Source organism: Harpegnathos saltator, unplaced genomic scaffold (genome assembly GCF_003227715.2).
Source record: "Harpegnathos saltator strain DR-91 unplaced genomic scaffold, Hsal_v8.6 scaffold57, whole genome shotgun sequence".
Taxonomy (NCBI): domain Eukaryota; kingdom Metazoa; phylum Arthropoda; class Insecta; order Hymenoptera; family Formicidae; genus Harpegnathos; species Harpegnathos saltator.
Window position 1 is genome coordinate 166,398 of NW_020230393.1, and position 10,413 is coordinate 176,810.

Genomic DNA, 10,413 nt, shown 5'->3' on the forward strand with positions numbered 1-10,413 from the left:
GCGGAGAAGGGCGGAAGGCCGGGGGAGGAAAAGGAGGCGGAGAGAGAGACACCGCCAGTGGAGAGCGGGGAGGAGCAGGAGCAGGGAGGGGGATGCTGATTCGTCAGAGGAGGATGAACTGAGGAGGATGATGGGTCCACCACCTCCTCCTCCCCCCCCTCCCCCTCCTGCTCCCCCCCAGGCACCAGCAGCGAGACGGGGAACCCGCAGGGGGCACGTTGCCCCACGCGGGAACCGCAGAGGAGTCGGAGACGGAAGGGTGGCGGTGGTGGTTTTGCGCCGCCTCACCCCTCTAATGGTGGCGGCAGCCATGCTGACCGCCCCCCCAGCAGCAGGGGTGACTGCGGCGCCACCACCGCCGCCACCCCCCGCTGTCCCTCCAAGGACAGCGACGGGAGAAGCAGGTGGCGGGTGGAGGGCGCGGCTCAGGCCTAGGCCCTACACCCGCAGACCGCCGACTCCCACAAGAAAGGGAGTCGGATGAAGATAAGGGGGGGAGAGGGCATCGATGATAACTAAACATCGAAACAAATGCCTCTCCCCCCCTTAATCGCAGGTCCGACAGACCAGTCGGACATGCGGGAGGGGGGTCATTAGGACCCCCGCCCCATTCCTCCGCGGAGGTGGGGAGAGCCCGGCGGCTAGGGGAGTATATCTCCCCGTAACCGCCGGGCGGGAGGGTGGGGCACCGGGCGGGGACTCCCGGTGCCCCAAGCAGCCCTCCCAAGGTAGGGTGGCTGGCTGATACGGTGGGTCAGTCAGCCACACAACGTTCTTCAATTGGCGGCGCCTCGTCTGGTCGGGAACGGTGGTTGAAGCGGGCCTCGGCCGGCTTCCCCCTTCCCGACCGAAGAGACGAGGCGTGAGGGGTGGGAAAGGGGAACGGCGGTCGAAGCGGGCCCTCGGGCCGGCTTCCCCCTTCCCCTGGGGGAGCGGTGGTCGAAGCGGACCCTCGGGTCGGCTTCCCCCCTCCCCCACCCCGCCCCTCAGGGACAGAAGGTGCAACATCTGGACTCGGGGCCCCGATCAGCAGTTACACGGCACCGGGGCCCCGAACCAAGTCCCTTCGCAGCGCCACCCGGGGAGGTTTTAGCCGGTAGGAGTCCGGCATAACCCTGGCCCTTCCCCGAGGGTCAGGGTATCCATGATGGATTTCCTCCTCGTCAAAAAAAAAAAAAAAAAAAAGGTTAGGTTCCTCCTGCCTAGACTTTGGCCACATGGCGGTAGACTGCCATGCAGAACACCCCAGGGGGGGCCACTGCTTCAGATGTGGGGGGGCTGGACACGTCGCACGGGGCTGCACCGCAGAACCGCGGTGCACCCTGTGCGAGTCACTAAGGAGGAACCCTGCCCACCGTATGGGAGGCAGGGCTTGCACGGCGGTCCCTAGGGCCGCCGCGAGCAGGAAACCGCGGCGACAGCGACGACAACGACGAAAGCCGGGCTCTCGCGCTTCTCGTAGGGGGGAGGAGGCTCCTCACGCGCAAAGTGAGGGGCCTCCCCCTCCCTGCGAGGAGCCCGGAAAAGGACAACCAGAGGTAGCAGGAGGAGGAGGAGGGGAAATGCCCCCTCACCCTCCCCCTCCAATGAAGGCACAGCGATCGGTGCCGCCAAAGGTAGGACCGAGCACGGAGGCAGCACCGGCTGCTCCTCCCTGCCCGGAAGCTCCGTCCCAGGGGATGGAGCTCACAGAAGACGACGCGGAGGAAGTCGTAGCATCTTGCTCCTTCATGCAGGAGGCGGGGTGGGACGATTGGGCGGATGGGCAGTAATCTGTCATCCGCCCGATCGGAACACCCCAACCCGGGGACGTGCACGGCAGGCAGAGCCAGGAAGGCTCTCTTCCGTGACGCCCCGGGCCCTGGACTAGAGCGGCCTGACGCGGTGGGATGTGCCTGGCAGTCGAGGCGAGAGTAGCCACCTGCCGGGACACCCACCGTGGTGAAAGGCCACAGTCCTAGATGGGAGCGGTGGGAGGAGGGCCGACCCCTTCGGGGGAACTCCTCCCACCGCAACCAAGTCAGGGATAGCCCCAAACCGGGAGGGGGTTCCAAGGTGACGTAGATCTCATCTCTGGAGCACCTCCCGGGGCGGGAAGGCCGGCCCCCTTCAGGGGCCGGCTAGGTAGGTACCTCCGTCGGTTCCTCACCGACGGGGGGGGTATTGGGGGACCTTCGGGTCCCCACCATACCTTTCCCCCCCGTGGACACCACCTTGACGTGGTGGGGGGGCTTGCGTGCCTCGATGATGTACAGAGCTGTGCCGGCGGGGGCTTCGGCCCCTGGCAGGTTCTACCATGCCGGAGTGGTCTGTACAGAGGGGCCAGACTAAGAGTGTCCATAACACTCCTGGATGGGCAGCTGCCTCCAGGTTTTATCCAGGGTCTGGAGGGTCTCATTCGTGAGGCCCAAAGGACCCTACAGCGCGGGCAGAGCGGGCTCGTTAGCCTTGGCAGGCAACCGGTCTAGGGGAAGGAAAACCCCGAAATCACACCCGTTCGGCAGGGGACGTAAACCCCTGCATTATATGAGAATATGTCAAGAACAGGAGAACACCTTCCGGTACTCGGAGCCGGAAAACGGCGTGAGAGGGCGTACAGTCCCGGCCCCTCCACGTCGTCATCATACGACGGGCTGGGCGACGTGTGCCAGGCGGGCACGTCGTCCAATAGGACTACCGCCCGAAGGGACGTATCTGACGGTGGTGCGGGGCCGAGTCGTAAAGACCCGGTTCCCGTAGCATCGGCAGATGCGAGGAAGAGGAGACGGGTGGAAGAACCGGCTTCCACCCGTACGCGAGAGGAGGGGGATCACCCCAGGAATCTCCAAGGAAGTGGAGCCCACTGGCTGAAGGACGATGGCTCCGTGGATTACGGCTTTAAAGGCCGTGATCCAAAGGAGTTCATCGCCCGGAGGAAGGAAAAATCATGGGGGATCCCACCGGTGGAAAGGCCCAGGGTCGCCGAGGACATCGCGCGATACGCGTGGGATGGTCTAAAGGTCATCAGAGACCTCCGCGTACTCCCTGGGAAGAGATCAGGTAGGGGGGCGGAAGCCATATACAATGGAGTAGCAATCGACCAGCTCGGTGAGGCAGGACGTGGCCTCGACGATATCGAGGAGAGTATCGAGGGGCTGGTCGAAATGGCCTCGGAGGGGGGAGCCGATGCCCGCCTTGCGGCCGTGGAGATTCAAATCCGCGGCCTCAAGGCGGAAATCGCCCGCCTTGGGCGAATACTGGAGGGACGAGTCCCCCCGGTATTCGCAGCGGCGGCGAGGCTCGGTCCTCCGAGGCCACCGCAGGATCAACATGCGAGAGGGGGCGACGGCTGGACAACGGTGTCCAGCCGCAAAAAGGGAAAAGGAAGGGGGAAGGGGGGAAAACCCGGAGAAGGGCAGCCGCCTCCGAAAACGAGGGGAGGGGACAGGGTCGCGACCGCGAAGCCCGCAAAGGCGGGACCCGCACGTTCAACCGCGACCGCGAACAAGCCCGCACCGACATACGCGGGCGCCATAAAGGCGGCACCCCTTATAAAATCAAAAGGGAAGAAGGGGCCACGCTCTGCGGGGCCCCCGAGCGCCCAGAAGGCGAAACTGAGGCCTCTCCCGCGCAACCCGGTGGTGACAATCACCCCGTTGCCGGGAAAGACCTCAGCGCAGGTCCTGACAAAGGCCAAAGCAAAGGTAGACCTCGGGGAGCACGGCCTAGCCCCCGGGGCCGGTTTAAAATATAAAAGAGCCCGCAACGGCGGAATCTTATTCGAGATCACGGGCAATGGCGCTAGGGCGAAAGCCGAGCTCTTTGCCCGTGATCTCGAGGACGCCCTAGCTGGTGACGCTGTCGTTGCCAGGCCGACGAAGAAGACCGAGGTCCGAATCGTCGGTCTGGACGACAGCGTCACTAAGGGGGCTGTTCGACAGGCGGTAAGCTCCTTAACCAAGTGTCCTCCGGAGGACATTCAGACCGGGGAGGTCCGACAGTCCTCCGGAGGACTCGGTGCGATTTGGTTGCGCTGCCCGCTAGAGGCAGCGCATAAGCTAGTGGAATCCAACGGGATTCAGATCGGGTGGACGAGGGCCGCAGTCCGCCTGCTGGAAGAACGCCCCACCCAATGCTACCGCTGCCTCGACTTTGGCCACATGGCGGTGGACTGCCATGCAGAGCACCCCAGGGGTGGCCATTGCTTTAGGTGTGGGGGGGCTGGACACGTCGCACGGGGCTGCACCGCAGAACCGCGGTGCACCCTGTGCGAGTCATTAAGGAGGAACCCTGCCCACCGTATGGGAGGCAGGGCTTGCACGGCGGTCCCTAGGGCCGCCGCGAGCAGGAAACCGCGGCGACAGCGACGACAACGACGAAAGCCGGGCTCTCGCGCTTCTCGTAGGGGGGAGGAGGCTCCTCACGCGCAAAGTGAGGGGCCTCCCCCTCCCTGCGAGGAGCCCGGAAAAGGACAACCAGAGGTAGCAGGAGGAGGAGGAGGGGAAATGCCCCCTCCCCCTCCGCCTCCAATGAAGGCACGACGATCGGTGCCGCCAAAGGTAGGACCGAGCACGGAGGCAGCACCGGCTGCTCCTCCCTGCCCGGAAGCTCCGTCCCAGGGGATGGAGCTCACAGAAGACGACGCGGAGGAAGTCGTAGCATCTTGCTCCTTCATGCAGGAGGCGGGGTGGGACGATTGGGCGGATGGGCAGTAATCTGTCATCCGCCCGATCGGAACACCCCAACCCGGGGACGTGCACGGCAGGCAGAGCCAGGAAGGCTCTCTTCCGTGACGCCCCGGGCCCTGGACTAGAGCGGCCTGACGCGGTGGGATGTGCCTGGCAGTCGAGGCGAGAGTAGCCACCTGCCGGGACACCCACCGTGGTGAAAGGCCACAGTCCTAGATGGGAGCGGTGGGAGGAGGGCCGACCCCTTCGGGGGAACTCCTCCCACCGCAACCAAGTCAGGGATAGCCCCAAACCGGGAGGGGGTTCCAAGGTGACGTAGATCTCATCTCTGGAGCACCTCCCGGGGCGGGAAGGCCGGCCCCCTTCAGGGGCCGGCTAGGTAGGTACCTCCGTCGGTTCCTCACCGACGGGGGGGGTATTGGGGGACCTTCGGGTCCCCACCATACCTTTCGGGCCTTGGGCCAGGACCTCTCGCTCCCGAGGATAGTCGGGGCGATCCTCGGGAGCGAGACGAGATGGGATGCATTCTCCTCCTTCTGCGAATCGGTCATGACGCAGAAGGAGGAGGCGGAAGAGATGCGGAGAAGGGCGGAAGGCCGGGGGAGGAAAAGGAGGCGGAGAGAGAGACACCGCCAGTGGAGAGCGGGGAGGAGCAGGAGCAGGGAGGGGGATGCTGATTCATCAGAGGAGGATGAACTGAGGAGGATGATGGGTCCACCACCTCCTCCTCCCCCCCCTCCCCCTCCTGCTCCCCCCCAGGCACCAGCAGCGAGACGGGGAACCCGCAGGGGGCACGTTGCCCCACGCGGGAACCGCAGAGGAGTCGGAGACGGAAGGGTGGCGGTGGTGGTTTTGCGCCGCCTCACCCCTCTAATGGTGGCGGCAGCCATGCTGACCGCCCCCCCAGCAGCAGGGGTGACTGCGGCGCCACCACCGCCGCCACCCCCCGCTGTCTCTTCAAGGACAGCGACGGGAGAAGCAGGTGGCGGGTGGAGGGCGCGGCTCAGGCCTAGGCCCTACACCCGCAGACCGCCGACTCCCACAAGAAAGGGAGTCGGATGAAGATAAGGGGGGGAGAGGGCATCGATGATAACTAAACATCGAAACAAATGCCTCTCCCCCCCTTAATCGCAGGTCCGACAGACCAGTCGGACATGCGGGAGGGGGGTCATTAGGACCCCCCGCCCCATTCCTCCGCGGAGGTGGGGAGAGCCCGGCGGCTAGGGGAGTACATCTCCCCGCAACCGCCGGGCGGGAGGGTGGGGCACTGGGCGGGGACTCCCGGTGCCCCAACCAGCCCTCCCAAGGTAGGGTGGCTGGCTGATACGGTGGGTCAGTCAGCCACACAACGTGTACATTGGCGGCGCCTCGTCTGGTCGGGAACGGTGGTTGAAGCGGGCCTCGGCCGGCTTCCCCCTTCCCGACCGAAGAGACGAGGCGTGAGGGGTGGGAAAGGGGAACGGCGGTCGAAGCGGGCCTTCGGGCCGGCTTCCCCCTTCCCCTGGGGGAGCGGCGGTCGAAGCGGACCCTCGGGTCGGCTTCCCCCCTCCCCCACCCCGCCCCTCAGGGACAGAAGGTGCAACATCTGGACTCGGGGCCCCGATCAGCAGTTACACGGCACCGGGGCCCCGAACCAAGTCCCTTCGCAGCGCCACCCGGGGAGGTTTTAGCCGGTAGGAGTCCGGCATAACCCTGGCCCTTCCCCGAGGGTCAGGGTATCCATGATGGATTTCCTCCTCGTCAAAAAAAAAAAAAAAAAAAAAAAAAGGTTAGGTTCCTCCCCGTGGGTGCCACCTTGACGTGGTGGGGAGGCTTGAAGGTCCCGATGATGTACAGAGCTGTGCCGGCGGGGGTTTCGGCCCCTGGCAGGTTCTACCAAGCCGGAGTGGTCTGTACGGAGGGACTGGACCAAGAGCACCCGACCGGGCTGAGTGACCAGCCTGGTCCATGACCAGCACGGTCACAGAGCGGGTGGGAGGAGATCATCATCCCTGAAGGCATTGCACGCCGGTGCTCCGGCAGCCGACAGGGATGACCTCCTCCACACTCGCTCCAGGAAGGGGACCTCTCTCTCCGAGGCATTGCACGCCGGTGTTAGCCGGCAGCCGAAGAGAGAGAACCCTTTCCTCCCGCCTCGGTTGGACCGTTACGGTTAGACCGGGGCGGAGGGACGTACCCGCATCCAGGGCTCCACCCCATGGGGATCCTCCTCCCCCGTGGTGCCTGAGATGCGGAGGGGTACTCCGGGCCGCTCGGACGTTTCCGAGGTCGGGGTCGGGGTACGCTGCCGCGTCCTGAGAGATCCCACCCTCCTAGGCATTGCACGCCGGTGCTCCGGCAGCCGAAGAGGGGAGGATCTCTCTCCCTCGCTCGTCCCAGCCACGGCTGGGCGAACGAAGGATCCCACACCCGGGTCTGCACACCGTGGGACTATTCCCACGGTACCTGGGGGGTGGAGGGGATGTCCCGGGCCGCTCGGACTTATTCCGAGGTCTGGGTCGGGGCACCCTAGGGTGACGAGGGGAGAGGACCCCACCTTCTTCGAAGGTGGACTCCCCGACTTCCCTCACCCGTTCGGCTTCGGTCGGACGGACAGAGGAACCCACACCCGGGTCTGCACACCGTGGGGCTTGCCCCACGGTACCCGGGGGGTGGAGGGGTGTCTCGGGCCGCTCGGACGTATTCCGAGGTCTGGGTCGAGACACCCTCATGCGCCGATCAGAGGACTCATTCCCGGAGGCATTGCACGCCGGTGCTCCGGCAGCCGAAGGGAACGATCCTCTCCCTCATCCGTCCTGGCCACGGCCAGGCGGAGAGAGGTACCCACACCCGGGTCTGCACACCGCGAGGGTTTGGAACCCCTCGTGGTACCCGGGGGGTGGAGGGGTGCTCCGGGCCGCTCGGACGTATTCCGAGGCGGGGTCGGAGCCCCTGTGTGCTGTGCCCGAGGGAATGCGATCGCATCACCCTAAAGCGGACCCTCGGGCGGCGCGAGCACGCTGGCTGCCATGGGGGAGACGTTCCCGGTGGGGTGCGACACCGGTGAACTATCTCCTTCCATGGGGCCCCCCGCGTGGCGGCGCTCTGCACGGTGCCCACATTGTCGGAGGTGTGGGACCCCCGAAAGCGGTCTGGCCACCAGAGATGGTGGTCAGGGCGCGTGTAGGGGGCGGGAGGCCAGTGCCGACGATGTAATATTCCGTCGGCCCGTGCCATATGGTGCTCCTCCGGGGGAACTCGGAGGCTCCCCCTTGCCGGGGGGATGCGGGCATGCCCGGGCACCGGAGCCGTGCAGAGTGGTGGGTTACAAACGAAAATGACTGATTCTTTTAATTCTTCTTCCTCGGACCTGGACAATATTAAGACGACCCTGGCAACGTATAAGGACACGAACAAATTGGAGCGAGCATGCAGCTCCAAAAGGAAGGACGGGGATATCCCGGAGAGCCAACCTGGCGCAAGCCGGTTGCCGAAGAGAGAAGGACTCCGGAGTGCCAACAAGGGCAAGCAACGGAAACCCCGAGACAGGTCCAGCTCGTGCTCGGACGAGGGTGAACCAACACATTCGGCCGATGTCACATCCTCGGACGAAGAAGACCACCCCGAAGGGAAGTGGGACATCCCCACTAAGTCAAACGGGGAAACGGACGACGAAAAGTTTGCCGAGAAGGCAACTCGTCCGAAGGGAAGACCCCGTACAACAGGGGAATACGAAAAGAAGAAGATATTCTTGGCCAAAAAGGAGAGTTTACTGAAAACCCAGAAGGAGGAGAGCCTGATAAAGGGGCTCGAAAATCCTACGCAGGCCTTTCAAGACTGCTCGATGAACAGGAAATACAGAGCAGAGCTCCATAGAATAACGGAGGATATGGAGAATGCTCCTTTCAGGGACGTAGCTGCCTCAATCCTGGAAGCGGCTACCAAAATCCTGGGATTTTCAGTTAGGTCGAGAAACCTAAAAGGGACATACGTGAAAATGCTACGAGATGCGTCGGCGGCCATTACAGCTGGGACGTCGACACTCGAAAAGAGAATGGCCATGGGACCAGGCGGGGAGGAGATGGATCTCCTGGACGAGCTCAGGGAAGAAAATCGTCAGCTCAAGGCATCACAGGAGCAGATGAAAAAGGAGATGGAGGAGATGAGGGAAACGCTCCAGAACATAAGAAAAACACCACCAGCGAGGGCGGTGTCCCCCTCGCACCTGGAGCGCGGACAGGAAACACGTCCTGGTATAAAGAAGGCACCAACATCAATGGCGGTGGCCTCCTCGCCCAAGGCATGTGAACAAAATGTATTCCGTGGTGTAAAAAGGGTGCTGTCACCCGAGACGGCAACCCTCTCGCCCACGGAATACGTGAGTGAAGAGGAGAGGAGAAAAGGAACAAAGGAGAGGAGAATATTGCCTCCTTCCATAGACATGGAGGAAGAAGAGGATATGGTGGTTGGGGCAATCGAGGTTCAACGAGGGCTGATAAGAACAAACGTTCACCCCAAAAAGGAAGGGAAACCTAGGATTAGGGAAGACGTGAAATTAAACACAAGAGTGAGAGTGGATAGAGGAAGCCCACCAAGGAGAACCGAGAAGGAGAAAATTACTTCCATAGTCGAGGAGGCTATGAAACTATGGGAGGACAAAAACAAAAACAAGGCAGACCAGGGTCGCAACATAGAAACTGCCCATAAGAAAGAGAAAAAGAAAGGGGGAGTGCCAAACGGCCAGAAAAAACAGGGGCCACGACAACAGCCCAAGGCTCCACCACCACCCCCAAGGGAGGAAGACCCACCCCTACCGCAGAGGCCCCCAGGGTTCAATTCTGAACCCAAGGATTCTTGGGCGAAGGTGGTGGGTAGAAAAGAAAGAAGGAGAGAAAGAAAGGAAAAGGATGAGGGAAAAGGCTCTCCGAAAATAGTGGTGAAGGAGAAAAACACGGACAGAAAAAGCAAAAGGAGAGTTCCTAACACTGCGGCGATCTCGATCACTGCGGAAAAGGGAAAGTACAAGGAACTCTTAACGGAGGCGAAGAGTGAAATTAACATAGACGAACTAGGGATCTCCAAGATCAGGACGAGACAAGGTGTCACGGGAGCCCTGATCTTGGAGATCCCAGGTGAGGACCGCAACATACACGCGGACAACCTCGCCAAAAAACTAAGCGAGGTACTCGCAGAAAAGGCAAAAGTGACCCGCCCACAAAAAATGGGGGAGGTAAGAATCAGGGGCCTAGAGGTGTCCACCTCAGAGGAGGAGGCTGCGCAGCGGGTGGCCCAAGCCGGTGGCTGCAGAGTGGCGGAGGTCCAGACGGGAGTTATAAGGACCACGCCATCGGGCTATAGGTCGCTATGGATGAGGTGCCCGCTCGCAGCAGCCAAAAAAGTGGCGGAGAAGGGAACTCTATCTCTGGGGTGGACGCAGGTCAAAATAGAGCTCCTCGAATCTAGGCCCCTGCAATGCTACAGGTGCCTTGAGAGAGGGCACGTGCAGCAAAATTGCAGCAACAAGGTGGACAGAAGAAACATCTGTTACAGGTGTGGAGAGACGGACCACCTAGCCCGCAGCTGCACAAAAGCAGCGAGGTGTGCTGTGTGTGCTGCGGCGGGAAAACAGGCGGGTCACCGAATGGGGGGGCCGGCGTGTCGCCCCCCCAACAAGAGGAGGAACCAAAAGAGGGATGAGGGGCAGGAAGCGGAGGCAGCCGCACCAATGCCACCAGCCCCCCCTCCTCCCTCTAAGGAAAGGACAGAC